Genomic DNA, 20,466 nt, shown 5'->3' on the forward strand with positions numbered 1-20,466 from the left:
TTCAATCTGGCTGATGAAGCAGGTGTACAAGCATTCGTTGATTATGCCCGTATCTTTAATGCTTGTGTAAACACAGGTGTGCTCATTCAAGCTTTATCTTGTTTATACACCGTCGGACAGATCACTTATCACGTTCTCCAAATGATGATTTTTGTGAACTCTCGTAGTCGGAACCGAACTGACTTGCAGATTGTCTTCCAAGTTCGAAGGTTGCTCATCAATGGGTGATTGTTGTTGAAAGTGAAACGGATTGAAGAATTCCTCTTCTGTAGAGGCAGCAGGGGTATCGACAGCATTTGACGAGGAAGGTTGACATTCATCATACTGCGGTCATTGCACAAAATTGTCTTCCTCATCGTAAAGCATCTTCGTAGCAATCCTCTCATCTACTTCTGCACAATCCAAGTAAGAAATGTTAAAAGATTTAAAAAGCCTATCATAGTCGAAAACCCCAGCGGGTCCCGTGCTTGGTTTTGGTGATTTGTAACTTGTGATATCAGTGTTACACACCACCTCAACCTTGCTGGTCGATGTATTAAAGACTCGTCTGTTGAGAGTCCCAACAACATATCCGACTAAAATACCTTCGTCGGCTATTTCACCAAATTTAAAATTTGTCTTTAATATCGAACACGGAGACCCAAATGGTTCGAGACCACTCAAGTTGGGCTTTCTCCCATGCATAAGTTCATAACATGTTTTATTCAATCTTTTAACAGTTAACACTCTATTAATGATATAACAGGCTGTTGCAACAGCTTCAGCCCAGAACACCACAAGAAGTTTCGAATCAGCCAGCATGGTTCTGGCTCCTTCAATTAACGTTCTGTTCTTCCTCTCAGCCACCCCATTTTGTTGCGGAGTATACGGGCGCTGTACTGGTGGTCTATTCCTTTCTGTAAGCAGAAGATCTCCATCTGATAGTTTTTGAACTCTGTCCCATTGTCACTCCTGATGTATTTAACCTTTTTTCCCATAATATTCTCAACCTTGGTAATCAAATTTATTACCATCTGAATAGTTTCATCCTTTGACTTCAGGAAATATACCCAAGAATATCGAGAGAAATCATCAGTTATCACCAAGCAGTATGATGTTCCACCTAGGCTTTTTACATTCACGGGACCGAAGAGATCCATGTGAAGTAGGTCTAGGGTACTGACGATTGAATTAACATTCTTGGTGTGATGGGATTTCTTGTGTTGCTTTCCCTTTCTGCACGATAAGCATTGGTCTTCAAAGTTGAAATTCTTCAAGGAACACCCAGCACCAGCCCATTCTTGACAATGTAGTTCATTTTCCGAAGATGAATATGCCCCATTCTTCGATGCCATAACTCGGACTCCGATTCAGTTGCTTTTGACAGAAGACAAGATTCTTCTGTTGCCATCTCAGTCGACCTCATGTCCATAACATACGTATTCTTTTCTCTTGGAGCCCTCATTACTATCCAATCCTCTGGTATCTTGAAACCAGGATACATTACGATCGCTTCATTCTTGGTAAAGTGCACTGTGTAATCTTTGTCACAGATCTGCGATACACTCAGCAGATTATGCTTTAGTTCTTCAACGAAATTCACTTTCTCTAACGTCATTTTACCATTAGTCACCGTCCCAATTCCAGTAATCCTTCCACCGCTCTCTCCAGCAAAACTTACTCTTCCTCCCTGAACAGGTTTCCATTCGTGTAACAAATTCTTGTTACCCGTCATGTGTCAGGAACAGCCGCTATCCACAACCCATAGATTGTTTGCAGCCCTGTTCAACTGTTCCTGCACGATTAAAGCAAAGGATTAAAATCTGGGACCCAACATGTTGAGAGATACATGACCTTCATGTGTTGAGTTAGCGCCCAAGTCTCCCTTTGAGTAGTAAGCAGATGATTCAGACTTCGAACTTGAACTTGAATTAACTTTCGCACCATACATTCCCGGATCCTGAACCTGATCAGTTGGTGTCTCTTTTCGAACCATGTTAAGTTCAAAAGTTCGTAGTTTGTTGACTGCGGTTTCTAAGTCATAGTCGGCAAACTCTTTATCTTCTCTCATCAAGACAGTGTACATCTCCCATTTTGGTGGGAGAGCATCAAGAAGCTTTTCAACGATCTCATCTTCTTTGTAAGCAATGGAATAATTGCTGAGTTCGGTCATCAGATGATAATATCTCGTGATGATATCATCAAGTGATTCATTCTTCAGATACTTGAACATCGAGAATTGGGTTTTGAGTAGTTTAATCTTGGATGCACGAATCCCCACATTACCCTCAAATCGGTTTTCAAGCTCTTCCCATAGCTCTCTAGCGGTTTTATACTTCCTGAAGGTGTGAAGAATCTCTTGTGGAAGAGCCATTGTAATCGCAGCATGAGCTTTGCTTTCAGCCTCATACATCTTCTTTTCTTCCTCTTCCATCTTGTTGTATTTCTTAATCTGTTCACGACCCTCATACAAAGCAGTTGGTGGAATGTATCCATCTTGAATGCACACCCACATCTTGGTATTTAACATATTGCTCAAACCGATCTTTCCACGCCACGAAATCGGTACCCTTAAGCATCTTTGGTGCCTTAGTAGCTGAACCCGCTTCCACTTCCATCTTCACCAGTTCCGTAATATTTATCGAAGTCATCTTTTACGAAACAAAAACACAAAGAAACTCGAAAAATAAAAATTTTATTCTTAACAGTACTGTAGGCGAAGTTGTGGATAACTTCGCTTAAGTCTTAACTTCGCTTGAATTCTTAACTTCGCTCCCTTTTTAAATTCGCCTGAATCGGCGAAGTTGTAGATAACTTCGCTTAAGTTAAGCGAACTTGTGAGGTAGACGAAGTTGTAGATAACTTCGCTTAACCTTATATCTTCACCTAAACCCTACAAACAGTAGCGGCAACTTCGCCTGATAAACACGATGATTTTGCAGGTTTGATTTCTGGATTTTGCGAGGTATGCGAAGATGTAATGGGTTGTTTATGATGGTGGGAGGTGAGTAGGACACAAAAACTCGGTAAACTCGTCCCGCGAATAGTCGAACGGAACGATTTCTACACCCGCGTGATAATCCCGAACCACACAATCACGAGCAAATGCTCTGATACCATTTGTAGGTTCCCAGCCGGATCTACACGGAATATCTCGTTCTACGTAGGTGCGGAATCCCTACGTAAGACGATACGAGCGTAGAAGACGATACACGATAACACGATTAAACACACGTTACAATAAACAAAGACACGTTGTATTGCAACTGGAAACACGTGATTCACTGATCACCGATTACACAAACTCAATAACTCGTAAACTGAAAACTATCTCTGATCCATAAACTCAGCCGTAACCTAACAGCTTATAAAGCACGACAACTTCGCCTAGCATGTTTAGGCGAAGTTGTCCCTAACTTCGCTTGTTCCACAAGTTCGCCTATAACAAACGAACTTGTGAGAACTTCGCTTAATACAAAACACAAATCCAACTAACTCGATTACAGACACTATATACTGAACTACTGACATCATGTATTTTGGACGATGTTTTATCTAGACGATTGTTATGTTTAATACTGTTGTTTTCGTGTTTTATCTTATTAGACGATGTTTTATGTTTATGATATATATGCGTATGAAATTTTTTGGATTTGTGTTGTTTTGAAAATCTGGAAATTATCATGAAATGTAGGAGAACGGGTCAGGAAAGGAACCGAAAATAGAGCAGTGCTGGACAGCATGCCTGCTACTATTAGCGGCGACATGTGACTATTAGCGGCGACACATGTCGCGGCTAAAACCCTGTATATTAGCGGCGAAATATATTATTAGCGGCGACAAAGTATTAGCGGCAACCGTGACTTGTTAGCGGTGACTTGTGACTATTAGTGACAAGCTATTAGCGGCGATTTTGGTAGCTATTAGCGGCGACATGTGTCACCACTAATACGCAGTTTTCTTGTAGTGAATCACGAAAGAGGATGGTTAGAGATCATGGTCTAGTTGAATTATTTCTGTCAAATTAAATAAACTTTCACCTATTATTGGATTTAGTAATGTTTTTCAAATGACGATACTATATTTCAACTTGCGCTCGGCTTTCAACTATGATAGGTTCTTTAAAAACCTAGTATTCAACTTTGTTATATTAAAAGTGACAAATTGCACTTGGGCAATTGCCAAGAAAGATAGGTCACGACTAGTTGCATACAAAACTTTTGTGTAAATAACTAATAATGCCTTTACAGTTATTAAGTGCGTAATATAAAGGCCTGTTGGCTTCCAATATTTAGCAATTTGAGTTATTTTGTCCAATATTAAATATAAATAGCTGTTACATGAAATATCTAAAAATGTTAAATGTTTATGTGTTCTCATACTCGTTAATTCATATGAATTGTAATCAAGAACGAGTGTTAACCCAAGAATATTATCCTTGCTCAGTTCCCTAAGTCAGCTTCATTCGCTTGCATGCTCAATTTATTCATTGGTGTCTTGTTTTTGCAAGCAAAAAATATCCTATATCAAACCCATTCCACTAAGCTGAATTAGGTAACTGTTTCTAACTATTTTGTTTTATTTATAATATGGGTGGTTATTTTTGTTGCATCTTCTTCCCTTGAAATGGATGTTCTTTTCGCTAGCAACAAATTAGTAATGTTCAAATGGTTGGTTGGGACATGCAGGGCTGGTTCAAGGAGTTACTTCAAAATAGGAGTTGACCCTTTTGAAAATAGTAAAACTCTACCAAGAAAGTTTATCCCGCACCACATTTGCACTTGAGAAATACTCCACTACCTCCTTTTCATGCTCGAGCCCTGCCATTTTGGCAAAATAAATAAATAAATAAATAAGCCCACACACTCTCGAATACCACTAGGACATAGCCCATTGTCTTTTGCTCACATTAATCTGATAGCGGCAAAACAATTGATTCACATAATTAAGCAAACTTGTTAAAGTAATCCCACGGCCAAAGTTGTCGCTTAAACCCCAAAACTTAGATGAAAAATGTGTTATGCTATAACTATATCCTTGCGGTAACTATATATCTATGCGATACCTATACCGTCCGACACAATACATTGCATGAACTATATCAATTCAACTACTACCATGCATGTGATTACTTAATAACATGCGAAGACTTACTTCAGTTTTTGAGAAACCATAATTCAATTTGTTACGGGTGCTCGAACCGTTTAGTCTTGTAAATAAATTAGCATCGTTACTATATTCCACACACCTCGATTATCAATCCTTTGTGGTCCTATGCAAAACCGTTAATAAAGCTTTTTAGTCGACAAGTACCTTATACCGAACCGAACCAAACCAAACCTTGTGGTTGAGATTCGATGATGTTTGGAATTAACATAAACCTTTGATATAGTTAATCTTTGCCAAACATAATCCTTAATTCTTTACTAATGAGTTTGGATACAAGAAGGGTGTTTCTAGTTTTCCTCTGAGTTTCTCTTTCTACTCTTTTTCCATAGCTTGTAGAACCGTTTTTGTTCTAACAAAGGAGATGAGGTTGGGTTGATTATTAGTAAAGTATTAGGATAGTTCCACATTACCCTCTTTAACTACCAAATCTCATTATTTTCTTTATATTTAATATAAATCAGTTGCCTCAATTAAATACTTAAAGTTTATCAAACGAAATCTCGGGATGTTACGGTTGCACACATTCATGTGATAATGATATGTAATATAAATATATACGTAAATCCTAAATATTGTCAATTATGTTAACCGGTTGTTTCAACAAATTTGTTGTAGTAAATAACTAAATGTGCCGTTTATATATTCGCATAACTGGATGGTTTTAGCCAAGAGTCAAAGCGGATCAAAGGTATTGCAAAATGTGTATAATCATACGGAGCTTATCTGGAATCTATCCAAAAGAAACATGCAAAAAACCAAATTTATGAGCTTTGAGTTGTTTGGTTGCTTACAACCTAGTTTTCCAAGTGTTTTGAGTTATGCGAATTAAAACCCGTCAAGTTGATTTATTGGAATATACGTTTTAATTTTTGAACATAGAAGTTAGAAATAATTACAACACATATATAAAATCAAATATATTCAATTTTCTTGTGATTTTAATATTTTTAAAATCAGAATAATAAATGAATTCGTTCTTAATTGTTTGTATTCAAGCTGGATTGTTCACACACACATATGAATGCCAAAAAACATAATAAAACATAATAAATAAACCAGCATGTAAATAATACTAATACAATGGAGGATTAAAGAGCGTTTATAATTCAGTTACGTACAATATACATTAACTCAAATGCACAGAAGAAGAAGGTAAATATGATACTACATATTTACAAATATTTTAGCATAAAAGCTACTTGTGTTTATTTAAAAAATGAAAAGATAATCAAAGGAAATAACATACAAATGAATAAAAGTTCATAATATTATTAGTCTTTTCATAAACCCCATGTCAATGTAAATCTTCTAAACCTGAAAGCAAGCAATATACAAAGGATAATTGAGCATGTGAAATGAATATTATGAAATACATGAACAAATTAACAGAAACAAAATATTTAGTGTTTGGAGGCTTTTCGTCAATACCTTATTTAAGACCTTGTTAATGAAGTCCTTCATATCTAACATAAGTTGATCGGATTCTGGCAACTCCGAGAAGAGAAAGAACTCATGAAATGTGTTTGGGTAGTCAATCAAGTACGCTTCCTTCCCGGACTTCTTGAGCCACTGGTAGTACCTTATATGTCGGTCCCGGAGGGTATCAAACCCAGCCGCGACCAACATTGTCGCGGGAAAATCCATTTTGGATATGTCCACGGCATTGGGCCCCGTAACATTGATGATAGGATGGTCTCGGTTGAAGGGTTCACCTAGGGGCATGAACGCGTTCCAAAACCAATCTGTCCGCTTCATTGTCACGAGAGGTACTGATCCATCCATCCGTATTTCAGAATCTGTTCGCTCCTCCCCGCCGAGAAACGGTTGGATCGCCACTAGCCCAATTACCTACAAGCCATCATACTGTTCATCAGCAATCATGCGGGTGGTATTTGTTGTTGGATTTTAGATCACTCATTTCTTCTTAATTTCTTACAAAATACAACTTACGTGTGTACGATGCTTCAATTAGAAAGATACGAAGTTGTTGATTTTTCAAACTAGGAAATTAGATATGTTTATATACGGATAATAATGCATGAATCCAGTAGCATATGTATACATATATATAGTTAAGTCGTACCTGGAGTTGCTGGAATTTGAATTGGGAGGCTCTTAGAGTCACATGATGAGCTAGGTGTCCGCCAGCGCTATCACCGACGATAAAGCACCGTGAAATGCTGGAATTCTCCGGCAGCCATTTTGACCGGTTATCTTCATTGTCCAGAAATTTCAGCACATCAAACCCATCGTCATGTTGGGAAGGGTGTCGGTTCTCTGGTGCAAGACGGTAGTCGACAGAAACAACAATGGCACGCAATTCGCTCGCGAACTTGCGGCCCACATAGTCTAATATCGCCACATCCGGGGAGAGGAAAATATATCCACCGCCGTGAAAGTACACCATCACCGGGAGATCTTCTTCAGCGTATTGCGTGGGGAAAAATACACGGAACCAGAGATTGCGAGTTGGATCCACCATGACATCGTGTGTCTTGACACCGTTGACGGGTATGGACAATGCCGGGATCTGAAAGTCCACGAGATTGAGAAGACCGCGGGGCACCGTGCCGTCATCCCGGAGAAGTGGGTCGATTGCAAGGTCTATTGCCGATAGTACAATTCGTGTTCTCAAGGGCAAGGATAGCTGAGATTTCGGAGTTTCCGCTGCTGCTGATGATTCCATAATTAATTGAAAGACTTTTGTGATCAGAGAGGTACGTATTCAAAATTCAGGTTGTGTGACAAATGCTAAACACATCAACTCTATTTATACTGCAAAATATGCGACGTTATATCACACCATCTTTGATTATTTCAATATTTCAGTCAAATGAAACCTTCACCTGCATGTTCACACCAAAAAGGTTGGTCATGGTCAGGGTCTAGTTGAATTAAAAAATTCATCTTCAGTCAATAACTAATGTCTATTACAACTTTTTAGTTTTGTCAAAAATAAAAGGCTCTATTCATGATTTTCCCCTTCGTTAACTTGTTTTACATTGAATGTTTGTCCGTCACTTTTTATTTCAGATAAGCCGTCACTTTTTTAAAAAAACTTTCAACGTTTTAGTTTTACAAATGGCAAACATTTTGTACTAAATAAATGAAAATTAATATTGACAAATGTAGATGGGCAACTGTCACGAAAGAGGATGGTTGGAAACCATGGCCAAGTTGAATTATTTCTTTCAAATTAAATAAACTTTCACCAAATATTGTCTTCAGTAGTGTTTTTCAAATGACGATAACATATTTCAACTTGGCGCTCGGCTTTCAACTATGATGGGTTCTTTTAAATTAAACCTAGTATTCAACTTCTGATATATGTATAAGTGACAAATCACATTTTGGCAATTGCCAAGAAAGATAGGTCATAACTAGTTACTTACAAAGCTCTTGTGCCAATTACTAATAATGCCGTTACGGTTATTAAATAATATAAAGGCTAGTTGGATTCCAATATTTAACAAATTGAGTTATTTTGTCCAATGTTAAATATAGGTAAAAATGTTAAATGTTCTTGTATTCCCTTAATTTTCAATTCATATGTAAAAATAGCATGCTGATTTAGTCGCTAATTTAGGTAATTTTATGAGTAGGAAGATTCATTTTTGTGACCCATTTGCGGTTTGTTATCGCTATTTTTATCTTAAGTAGGGTTCTTATTAGTTGAAGCAAAAGGCAAATGCTCTAATTAGATTTAACGAAGAAAGAAATATAATGATTGTCAAACATGGATATTATTGTATCAAATTTGAAAACGAAATTTATAATTGCTCGATTATTATGATTATTTATATACCAGTCATGCTTGCTTTTGGAATTTTCTTATGGTATTATGGGTATTACATGGAGCAAGGGTGCTAGTAGTAAGATCGTATAGTTAACGAACTAGTTTTGTTTGTATCACTTAGACTGTGAAAAAATGGAATTTTTTGTTTGTGTTCATTCATTAATAGTACAAAACAAATGGTTCATGAACATAACAACCGAACATAATTGAACATAGTTGAACGTACATAATTGAGCTAAAATCAGTTTAAAGTAATTTAAAAAATTATGTGTTGGACGTAAAGGTTTTATTAAAGCTAATATAAAATATATTAACGGACGTAAACTAACGAACTTAACAAACGTAAACTAGCGAGCGTTAATGGACGTAAGGGTCTTTAAAAAGATATATTGGTAATTCAGGCAACAAGCATATTGTTAACATATTCAATTTGGGCTTAATTTGCAGCAGATTAATTTTGGTCAAACTTAATCAGTAGCAGCCCCAGATTGGCAATTTGATATATGTGTGAAAGGGTAATTTTGTCTCAAAATTCAATGCGTTAGGTTCATTTGACTACAAATCAAAGATTAGTGTGCTATTGACTTTTATTTTAGTAAAAAGTCAGCTAGGTTTTAAGTTGTTATTTTGATTTCGTGTTAGTTTGAGAACAAAGGACTAATTTGGAATGTTTTAAAATTCAAAAAAGTTTTTTGTTAAAAGGTTCTAGCCTAATACTTGGTTTTGGTTCGACTTTTGAGAGTCAAAGCTCAAGTAAAGGTAATCTGAGAACTAACTTAAAAATTTTAATAGTATAAATCTTAATGCTAAATTTATGAACTTTTGTAATGTTTCTTTCTTTTTTCCGTTCCAACATTATCTTGATTTTTCCTACTAAGTATGCAAATTTATATATTTATAGTAATTGTAATTTTTAGTCACATTATCTGCATATAGTAAAAAAAAAGTTTTTGACTCAATAATATTAACTTCTCAAAACCGAAGTGTAACAAATTAAACTAAAATATTATACATTCATTCAGGTGTCAAATCATCCTTGGGCACTCTACCATTCGCGGATCAGTAATCTTGGGATGGGGGCGACAAGAACCTAATTCACAATGTGGTAGACTACAAGCTTTTAACGATCATTGGGTCAATTCTTTAACAATTTTTATATACTTTTTAAACGCTTCTATATCAATTTTTTTATAATATATACATTTTATAAAATTTTGGACAGAGTAACAAACAGGTGATCATGCTTCTGACTGGTTAAAGCCGAGGTCCCATGGTCTTTTCGAAGGAGCGCTCTTTTTGAAAATTAATACTAACAAATGTAGATGGGCAATCACTACAAAAAAAAAGCGTATTAGCGGCGACTTTATTAGCGGCGACGGGTTATTAGCGACGACGCCCTTGATACGCGTCTTAACGGATATGGGCCGTTGATTGTTGTGTTGATCCAAGGCTAGGGTTTTATACGAAGTTGTCGCCGCTAATAAGTGTTATAACATTGCCGGGAATATCTATCTTCTTTCCCTCTCTTTTTCAGCTCTCACACATCTCTCTTCTCTCCCAATTGTCGTCTCCAGCCACCACTTGCCGGGAATCGCCACTGCCAGCCATCACTTGCCGGGAATCGCCGCTGCTGGCCACCACTCCGTGCCCACTCCGACGCTGCCCCCCCCCCCCCCCCCGCCCCGCCGGCCACCACTCTGACACCCGGAAAATCGCCAGCCACCTCTCCGTCCACCACTCCGACGCTACCACCACTTGCCGGCCACCACTCCGACACCCGGGAAATGTATGTATTCATCTTTGTTTGTTTATAATTTTAGGTTTATTGCTGATTTTTTTATTTTATAAATAGCAAAGTGAACCGATCGGTTTATTTTAACATGTTAATTAGGACTGATGTTTGTGTTTGAACAATGGTGTTAATTAGACTGATATGTGGTGTTAATTAGTAGGGTCTTCATGGTTCGGTTTGAAACCGTAGCAAACGGTTTATCTCGCAAACCGGCTGTAAAAAACCGGACCGAACTGTAATGAATTTAGATCTATATTAGTTGGGATAAAATATTAAAGTTATATTAGTACATTATTAGTCACTTTTTTTCAATTGTGAAGTAGGATGTTTAAGTATATTAATGCACTATAATATAAAAATTAGATATCATTCGTTTTTTTATCTCACCTATCATTTGAATCAACATATAAATGTTTCTAAAAAATGCACATGTCTTTTAGTTACAAATATTTTTAGTTTTGAATTCTAATCAAAAAAGCAAACTACAAATTGAAAAACCGTGAAACCAAACCGAAAACGGTTTGGTTCGGTTTCGGTTTTTATAATAAAAAACTGTGATTAGTGGTTTGGTTCACATTTTGATCTAGAAACCGTCAAAACCGGACCACGAACACCGCTGTTAATTAGAACTGAATTGTGTTTATAAACAACGGTGATGATTATTTAAATATTATTCAAATATTATTATTTTATTATTCAAATATTATTTTATAAACAAAGGTGCCGATTATTTAAATATTATTCAAGTATTCAAAGTTTACTTATTATTTTAATATTCAAATATACTAGTGTAATGAAATTATTATAAAGTCCACCATGTAAATCATAACTTATCAAAGAACCATGAGAATCTCATGCTGCGGGCCACTCATTTTACTCATCACAAACTTAGAATACCCGCCCAAAATTGATTTAGAAATCAATTTTGGGTTGTCTTCGTTTTGGGACTGCCTTTTGAATGCTTTATCTCATTTAGGATGTGAATGTGTATTATATGATTGTTCATTTAAGAAAGATTCGGTTGTCATTTTCCTTTTGCTCCTCGGGTATATATATATATATATATATACTTGGGAGCTGCCGAATTTTTCATAAACAAACAATCGTATAACACATATTCATATATGAGATAAAGTATTAAAAAGGTGGGTTTAGCAGCCTACCCTTGTAAATACTCAATCGCCGTCTAAACAATCTTCCAATATATTCCCGTAGCCTGAAACCCTAAATTATGTTTCAGTTGTATGATCATGTCCGCCGATAAAAATTGGATTACCCCAATCCAAGCATTAGATCAAATGAGTATGGCAAATACTCCAGTCTTTTATCGAGATGTGCAAAAAGCAAGTTGATAGCAGAGGCTTTGTAAGATGTGCGTGTTAAAAATGTCGGAATTCTTTAGTAATACCTTACAAAACTATGAAAGGTCATATACGTGCATATGGATTTTGTCGGACGTATACTGAGTGGATCTATCATGGCGAAAGTTTAATTCCTCCAGTTGTGATTGTAGACGAGATTACGTAAACTAACGATATGGCTGACGTTATCGAAGACGTAATGAATGAGCGTAGGGAAGAGGATACCAACGTTGATGATAGGGACTCGGTAGCGATGTCCGTGATGATTTTGAAGAGTTGTTAAAAGAAGCCCAGTCAGAATTATATCCTGGTTGTACCAAGTTTTCTTCCCTCAACTTTTTAACAAAGCTTATGCATATAAAGGTGAAAAACAAATGGACTAATAGTTCGCTTGATGAGCACTTCGAGCTATTGCAATCTTCACACCCAGAAGGCAACAAGATTCCCGCTTCTCATTATGAAGCGAAAAAGACATTAAAGAAGATTGGCATGGGGTATGAGTCGATAGAAGGCGTACGTACTAAAGACGCGGCGACAAACACATTCTTCACAATGAAGGCGGTGCTATTATGAACCGTAAATGACTTTCCAGCTCGTAGTAGTCTATCTGGTTGGAGCGGGCAGGGCTACAAGGCATGCCCGACTTGTAATGAAGACACTCCTTCAATGCATGTAACAAATAAAGTCGTATATGTTAGTCACCGCTGATTCTTGCATGCTAACCATGCGTGGAGAAAAAGTTTGGACTTTAACGGTGAGCCCGAGACAAGATCCCCCGAAACAATTTAGTGCTGCTGACATAGAAGATCAACTCAGTCGTCTACTCTATCGTGTACCGGGCAAGCATCCCGATTATGGAGGTGTTAAGATAAAGCGAGAGGATTTCGAGTTGAACTGGAACAAATGAAGCATATTTTTTGAACTTGAGTATTGGTCCTCTCTCCAGCTGAAGCACAACTTAGATGTAATGCATATCGAAAAAATTTGTGTGATAGTTTACTGGGTACTCTTCTAATGAACGATAAAACCAAAGACACGGCAAATGCACGAGTCGAGTTGAAAAATCTAAATATTCGAAGAACACAATGGTTGGAACGAAAGGGTAACAAGTTTTATAGGCCCCACCCAAAATACTCACTAAAGGTCGGTGATCGAAAGCTTTTCTGTCAATTTATAAAAGATGTTAAACTGCCGGATGGGTTTGGATCTAATATGAGCAAGAGAGTCACAGATAACAACTCTAACATTACTGGATTGAAATCTCATGATTGTCATATTCTCATGCAACGCTTGTTACTGATTGGTTTTTGAGGGTTTTTGACCAAAGATATTTATACGCCTATAGTAGACCTTTACACGTTCTTTAAGCAGCTTTGTTCAAGAACACTATTGGTAGATGATATGAAGAAAGCAAAGAAAGCCATTCTTTTGATATTATGCAAGTTAGGTTGACATATCCTCCGGCGTTTTTTGACATTATGGTTCATTTAGTTTTGCATTTACCAGATGAAGCACTTCGTGGAGGTCCAGTCTGTATGAGATGGATGTATCCATTTGAAAGGTATATGAAAAAACTAAAACATTATGTTAGAAACAAGGCAAGGCCAGAAGGTTCTATAGCTGAAGGTTATGTTGCTGAAGAGGCTCTATCATTTTGTTCGATGTATCTTCGAGATGTTCAAACTCGGTTCAATCGCCCCGACAGAAACGAAGATGCCATTGTCAAAAAAACTAAGTTGTGGGTGTTTGAGTCTAAATGTCGCCTGGCTAGCCAAGAAGATCAAATATCTTACTATCAATGAGAAGGTCAATTTCGAATGGTTTGTCCTCGATAGCTGTCAAGAAGTTAGGGACTATATGAAGTAAGCACTCATCTCTTTAACTTTTTATAATCAACTAAGTATTTTCTCTTTCCTTATTGGGTCTATATTTTTGTCGTCGACTTAGTGAATTCAGATATGAACATCCCCAAAATGACGTTAAAACTAAATTTCCAAAGTGGTTTCTCGAGAAGGTAAACCATATAATCTATTAGGTATTTCCCTTTTCATTTAATTATGCATTTACCTGATGAAGTAATGCATTATTCTATATTTGTTAGTTATATTCAATGAATGTACAAAATTCTCCTGAATTCCACCCAGAGTTGTATGCTCTGTCAATGGATGCGGAAATAAATGCCTTACTTACAGGGCTTGCATAGTCAACGGTGTTCGGTTTATAGTGCGTGGTCATGACGTAGAACGAACAACGCAAAACTCCGGGGTTCTAGCAGGAGGAGTGAACCATGAGGAATACTATGGCCAAGTAGAAGAGATCATTGAGTTGTGTTATGGAAATGGGTATTCAACTGTCCTATTTCGGTGCAAGTGGTATGATACTCGAAGGGGTGTTAGACATGATAATAATATCACCAGTATCAACATAGAGCACGAATAGGACAAAGAAGATCAACTCATATTTGCTTCACAAGTCAAACAAGTGTTTTACATTCAAGAACCTTGTCGAGGAAACCAAAATAATAACCACCGATGGGTTGTCGAGAATGTTAATCATCGAAAAATTTGGGATCCACCTACATTAAACGATGGCCGCGTTGAAAATGCTAAAAATGTTGACAATGACTTAGTAGAAGATCTTGACGTTGTTCATAACAATTCTTCATCTAATTGTTTACTTTCCATTGCCTTTACTCAATACTTGTTAAACACGTCTTCTCATGTCACTGTGGGTGAGAAGTCAACTGAAGTTAATCCACCAACGGTTACCGCTAATACATTGTCTGATGACGAGAGTGATAATGACAAGGATGATTTTGAGTACGACACGGAGGGATAGGAGGCAGAGGGATCGGAGGCAGACACTGAAGAATTCGAGGGAGAGTTTGATTAAAATAATAGTTGTAATTTGTATTTGTATGTGGTTATAAGAAAACTTTGTATTTTTATGTAGCAATAGAAAACTTGAATCGTATTATATATTTGTATTGCATATCTTATAACTTTTCAGATCATGGCGGACGTCATGCCTCGAGGACATGGCGGCGATGGTGCTGAGGATCTGCCACCTCCAGGTGGTTTTCGGCGAGGTGTACACGAGGAGGATGGTAAGGGTTACTATAATTTATTTATTTACTATATTTTATTCATTTATTATAAATACATATATTGTTATATTTATACATGTTGTGACCAATAAATTTTAATTGTATTTGTAGCTTTACCTCCTCGACGTAAGGGACGAGGTCCTGCCAAAAATAAGAAATTGGCAGCTGCATACAAGAAAAATGGGGGGCCTTTGTCCCTCATATTTGACAGGAGTGCTACATTCATTCCGATTGGTGAGGTTGCCGACATGTTTATTCGCGAAGTGGGAATATACATGGGGAGGAACATCGCCTTTGACAAGGAAAGTTGGGCGAATGTGTCTGAAGCGGAGAAAAATGCTTTGTTCGAGCATCTTGGTGTAAGTGATTTGTTAATTTGAATATTCTTCATTTAATTATTTGTCTTTTATTTAATTAACTAATTTCTTTTAATTGCTTCTAGCGATACTTCAATTTACAAGAGATAGAGCAAGATCCACAAAAAAATCTGTTAAGGGGTGGCATTGACTTTGTGATCTCAAAGCGATATAGAGATCGAAAAAGCAAAGCAAAAGGCCATTATACGGCTGTGGGTGGAAAGGCTAATATAGACTTAACAAAGAGCAAACCCCCCACGGAGATGAGTGACGAAAACTGGAAGAAATCTATCAACCTTTTCCAGACCGTGTCACATGAAAACTGGTCGTCAGTCAACACAGCAAACCGACAAAAGCAGCAATACACAAACAGGGGGGGACGGCATCCTATAGCAGCTATGGCTACAAAAATGTAATGATTTATATTTTTACACACACATACAAAAATTATATATATATATATATATTTATTGTCTGCATATTAATATTTAATGTTATACGGCGCCGCCTGAACGAGCTCCAAGTTTTTAAGAAAGCTCATTGTCGACGGGATGGCACTTTTGATAGTGAGGTGGCGGAGCGTCAATATGTATGTATTTATTAAAGTATATTTTTCACATATATTTATTGAAGTATATTTTTCAAATATATTAATCATATTTTGTGTTGTTATAAAATATAGAATGAATTAAGGAGAGAGATCGAGGAGCAAACTGAGCCTAATAGCGAAGGCGAATTTGAAGAAACTGATGAGCCGATTTCAAATGCGGTCGGAATATTTGAAAAGGTGTTGGGTCGTCGACGCGGGTGTACGAGAGGTATCGGGCCTAAGCCTTCTATAGCCGCATCTTCGAGTGTCACGGATCAATATGATAAGGAGCCGACATCACAGCCATTCTTTACACCAGTAAAAATATATATATATATATTTTTATTTTGGTAATTTGGATTAGGTAATTTTGACCCATACATGTTAGTAATTAATTATTCTTTTTACTTATAGGCTCAACTAGATCGAATTTTTAGCGACCCGGAGTTTCTAGCTCTTATGTCACAACATAATGCTTCGTCCTCATCGAACAAGGTATCAAGGAATCATGATGACATATTCGACCAAGACGACATGGATGAGGAAGAGTGAGAGTGTAGGTTCCCAGCCGGATCTACACGGAATATCTCGTTCTACGTAGGTGCGGAATCCCTACGTAAGACGATACGAGCGTAGAAGACGATACACGATAACACGATTAAACACACGTTACAATAAACAAAGACACGTTGTATTGCAACTGGAAACACGTGATTCACTGATCACCGATTACACAAACTCAATAACTCGTAAACTGAAAACTATCTCTGATCCATAAACTCAGCCGTAACCTAACAGCTTATAAAGCACGACAACTTCGCCTAGCATGTTTAGGCGAAGTTGTTCCTAACTTCGCTTGTTCCACAAGTTCGCCTATAACAAGCTAACTTGTGAGAACTTCGCTTAATACAAAACACAAATCCAACTAACTCGATTACAGACACTATATACTGAACTACTGACATCATGTACCAACAGACTCCCCCTTGGTAGTAGCTTCATATCTCAATCTTCAAGTACGTGTCTTGTAATCTTCAACAATCTTGTATCTTCATCTTTAAGCATGAACTCCTTCTCGTACACAAACCGAAACTATTCTTTGATATTTCTTCGCTTCTTCTTTCCAAGCAGGAATATAAAATATCTTCTTCTCGTTCAGCACCTGCAGATCGGCTTGAGACAAGTTCACTAGATGCATTGGATCATACACTCTCAGCAGCTCTTGTTCATCTTCATCCTCCATTACTGCCTCAGCTGTTTCACAATCAACATACCACCACTTCAGATCTTTGAGCACATCCTTGGGCATTTGTTTCATCGGCACTTCTTTTAGACACCGGAACGGCTTATACTTCATGATCATCCAAGGCTTGCCATCTGCACTCATTCCTCTATCTTTGTCTTCAATAAGTTTTCCCTTTTGTGGTTTCAACAGCTCGAACTTCTTTTCCTTTATACTTTCCTTCCATACTATCTTCCCAATGACTCTAGCCATGTTATCATCACTTCTGTTTATCAACCCCAATCTGGCTAAGTCCTTCACTTCATACTCAGGCAATGTATTCAACGATCTCAACAGCCTCTTGAAGTACTGAACACCATCATACCTTTTAATCACAAAGAGCCTCAAATGCTCATCATATAACCAACATATAATCCCCTTTTTCAATTCAGCATAACCTCTAATGTTGTAACTTTTCTTGGACATAGTAGGGACCGCCGGTTTCTTCGTTTTTACAAACCACTGAGCGTAGCCTTCTTTCCATCTTGGCTGCTCTTCCCATTCAGTCTCATCACTTCCCATATCTTGACTCATATCTGCCTTATCAACATCCGGAATCTCATGCTCAACATTCTCCTCTACAATCTCTCCCTCTTCAATCTCACTATCAATAACAATCTCTGCACCAATCTTCTCTATCTCTTCAACCGGTAATACATCATCATCACCTATAAACTCATCATCCATCATCTCCTCATCCACGACCACCACATCATCACCCGATCCGCCAGCTGCACTTGTTGACTCCCCCTAAAATGTAGAAGTCCCAAGAGCTTATTCAGTTCTTGGCAACTCTCCACCTGCACCTTTCGATGCATTGGGATCATCGTCTCGATCATTACGCCTCTTAGTCCTCAGCTCATCACCCTTACAGCTCGTCTCCCCCTGAGATGCCAAGAACTGTTTCAAAGCATCAATTATTTTTCCATGTTCGATCAGCTGGGACGACTGTATCTGATTCTCTGCAACGAGGCGCTGAATAGCATGGGTCTGGATAAGATTTACCCTTGATTGTTCTGCCACGACCCTTTCAAGCGCTGCTATTCGTTCCGAGTCAGATAAGGTTGCATCAAAATCAAACCTCAGATGTGATATATCTTGAGTGTACTGAGGAGGGATTTCCAATGTAACTGGGACCTCAGAAGTAGGCGTAAACGTAACCGCAGGTGGTATCGTAACCGACAACCCTGCAGTAGCTACAACCGTCGACTCAATAAATCTTGCCACGACCTCCGTTGGAGTAAGAGTTGGAGGTGGCAAGGATACAATCTCAGGAGTCAATAGCTGGAATGAAGTGGGAGGGAGGCCGAATGAAGATGAGGTAGCCACCACGGGAACGTCCGTGGCGCTTGGCCTTGTAACTGGCAACGATGAAGGGACTATAGTCATACCGGACAGTGCGGGTGGAGTGAAACGAATCATTCTTGAGCTCTCACCAGCTCCCGAACCTGCACCTGTCCTCTCCCTTCTTGATCTACGAACCAACTGATGAACTTCTTCCTCAAAATCTGAATCACTGTCATCATCGGCTCTCTTTCTTTTCCCATGAATTCTTTCCTGTGTTACTAAAATCCGTCTCGCTTCAGCCACATCTTCATCTGAAGAATCTGAATCAGCCACCGTTGTAGCTGCCCTAGTAACATTCACACTAGAAACCCTTTCAACCAAGACTTGCACATTCTCTTCAGAATCAACCCGCTCAATTCAAAGAATCCTTGACCGCCAAACTCTGCATCAAGGTCTACATTCTCCTCCGGTGACACAATAGGAGCAGCAGGTATAGCTTGAGGTGCTCCAGCCTGTTGTGGTTGAGGATCCCGAAACTCGTCCCCACGAGCTGGAACATACTCTGGGTTGATCAAGTACCCGAATAATGGAGTATGTCGAGGACGGAGCTTAGGTTTGCTCCTCGCACTGGATGATCTGCACTGAGCGAAGATCCTTTTACTTACACTTTCCACATATCTGATTGGGCGGCGTTGAGGTAGCGTGGGAGCAACATGATTCAAGATCATTTTGAGGAATCTTGGATACATGAGAAATCTCTCACGCGCCACCGCTCGTCTTTGACGATCTATCTCGTAGAATACCATCTGACTAAAGCTGTAACGCTTATTGTAAGTCAGTGCAGTCATCGCCGACTGCATGGTCGCGCCCATACCATCTGTACCAGCCTTTCTCCCAGACATGCACACAATCATCATGTGCATGAGAAAGCGCCACTGGTCTAGCAAGAACCCCTTGCGTCTCTGAGTATCCCCCAAGGGACCAGAATATCCCATTCTCAGAAACGCACCATCTCGGAATGGAGCTACAAAGTCGGTAGGATCGTCTCTCGTTTCATCTCCAAACCGCAAAGCCACCCTGATCTGTTCAGATGAGAACTGTACTATCTGATTGTTGACCGTTGCACGCATAACCGGGGGCTCGACTCGACAGTCATATTCCACTGTCTGCTAGAAATCTTCAATGTTTGGCAAAGATTTCGGCAGTGTTGTGGTAATCGCGTGGAATATACGCGAGCGGAGTAGGAACGTGATGATCTCGCGGAAATCATCAACACCGCTCGCATCCGGGTCCAAGGTGATGTACATGTTATGCCCCGGGAAAAACTGTCGGTTATTGTCTCCACCTTCATCACCACCTGCACCGCCTGCTCCAGCTACAGCTGCCATTTCTGCAACAAACAAACTAAGTTAGAGAATCGTCGAGGCAAATCACAAGTTCGCCTTTTACCATGAGCGAAGTTATGATTTATTCTGTATAGGCGAAGTTAGAGGTGGGGCGAAGTTGGGAACAACTTCGCCTCAACTTGAACTTCGCCTAATAAATATTAAATAAAAAGGGCTAGACGAAGTTAATGATAACTTCGCCTAACCACAACTTCGCCTCATATACTGTTACATAATTAAATATCAGGCGAAGTTAAACCTTAGGCGAAGTTGAGGATAACTTCGCCTAAACTGTAACTTCGCCGAATATGAATAAGCGACAGATTAGACTTTCAAACGAACTGATTTGGATCAATTTGGAGAA

The 20,466-nt window shown here is 38.5% G+C and overlaps 1 pseudogene; it reads right to left on the reverse strand.

Annotated features, from left to right (window-relative positions):
* Nucleotides 1–6,456: 6,456 nt before the first annotated feature.
* LOC143533550 (putative carboxylesterase 18 pseudogene) lies at nucleotides 6,457–7,834 on the reverse strand (annotated as a pseudogene).
* Nucleotides 7,835–20,466: the final 12,632 nt, after the last annotated feature.

The sequence above is a fragment of the Bidens hawaiensis genome, unplaced genomic scaffold, assembly GCF_021521415.1.
Source record: "Bidens hawaiensis isolate Kalapana, Puna unplaced genomic scaffold, B.hawaiensis_p1.1 tig00000760_1, whole genome shotgun sequence".
NCBI lineage: Eukaryota > Viridiplantae > Streptophyta > Magnoliopsida > Asterales > Asteraceae > Bidens > Bidens hawaiensis.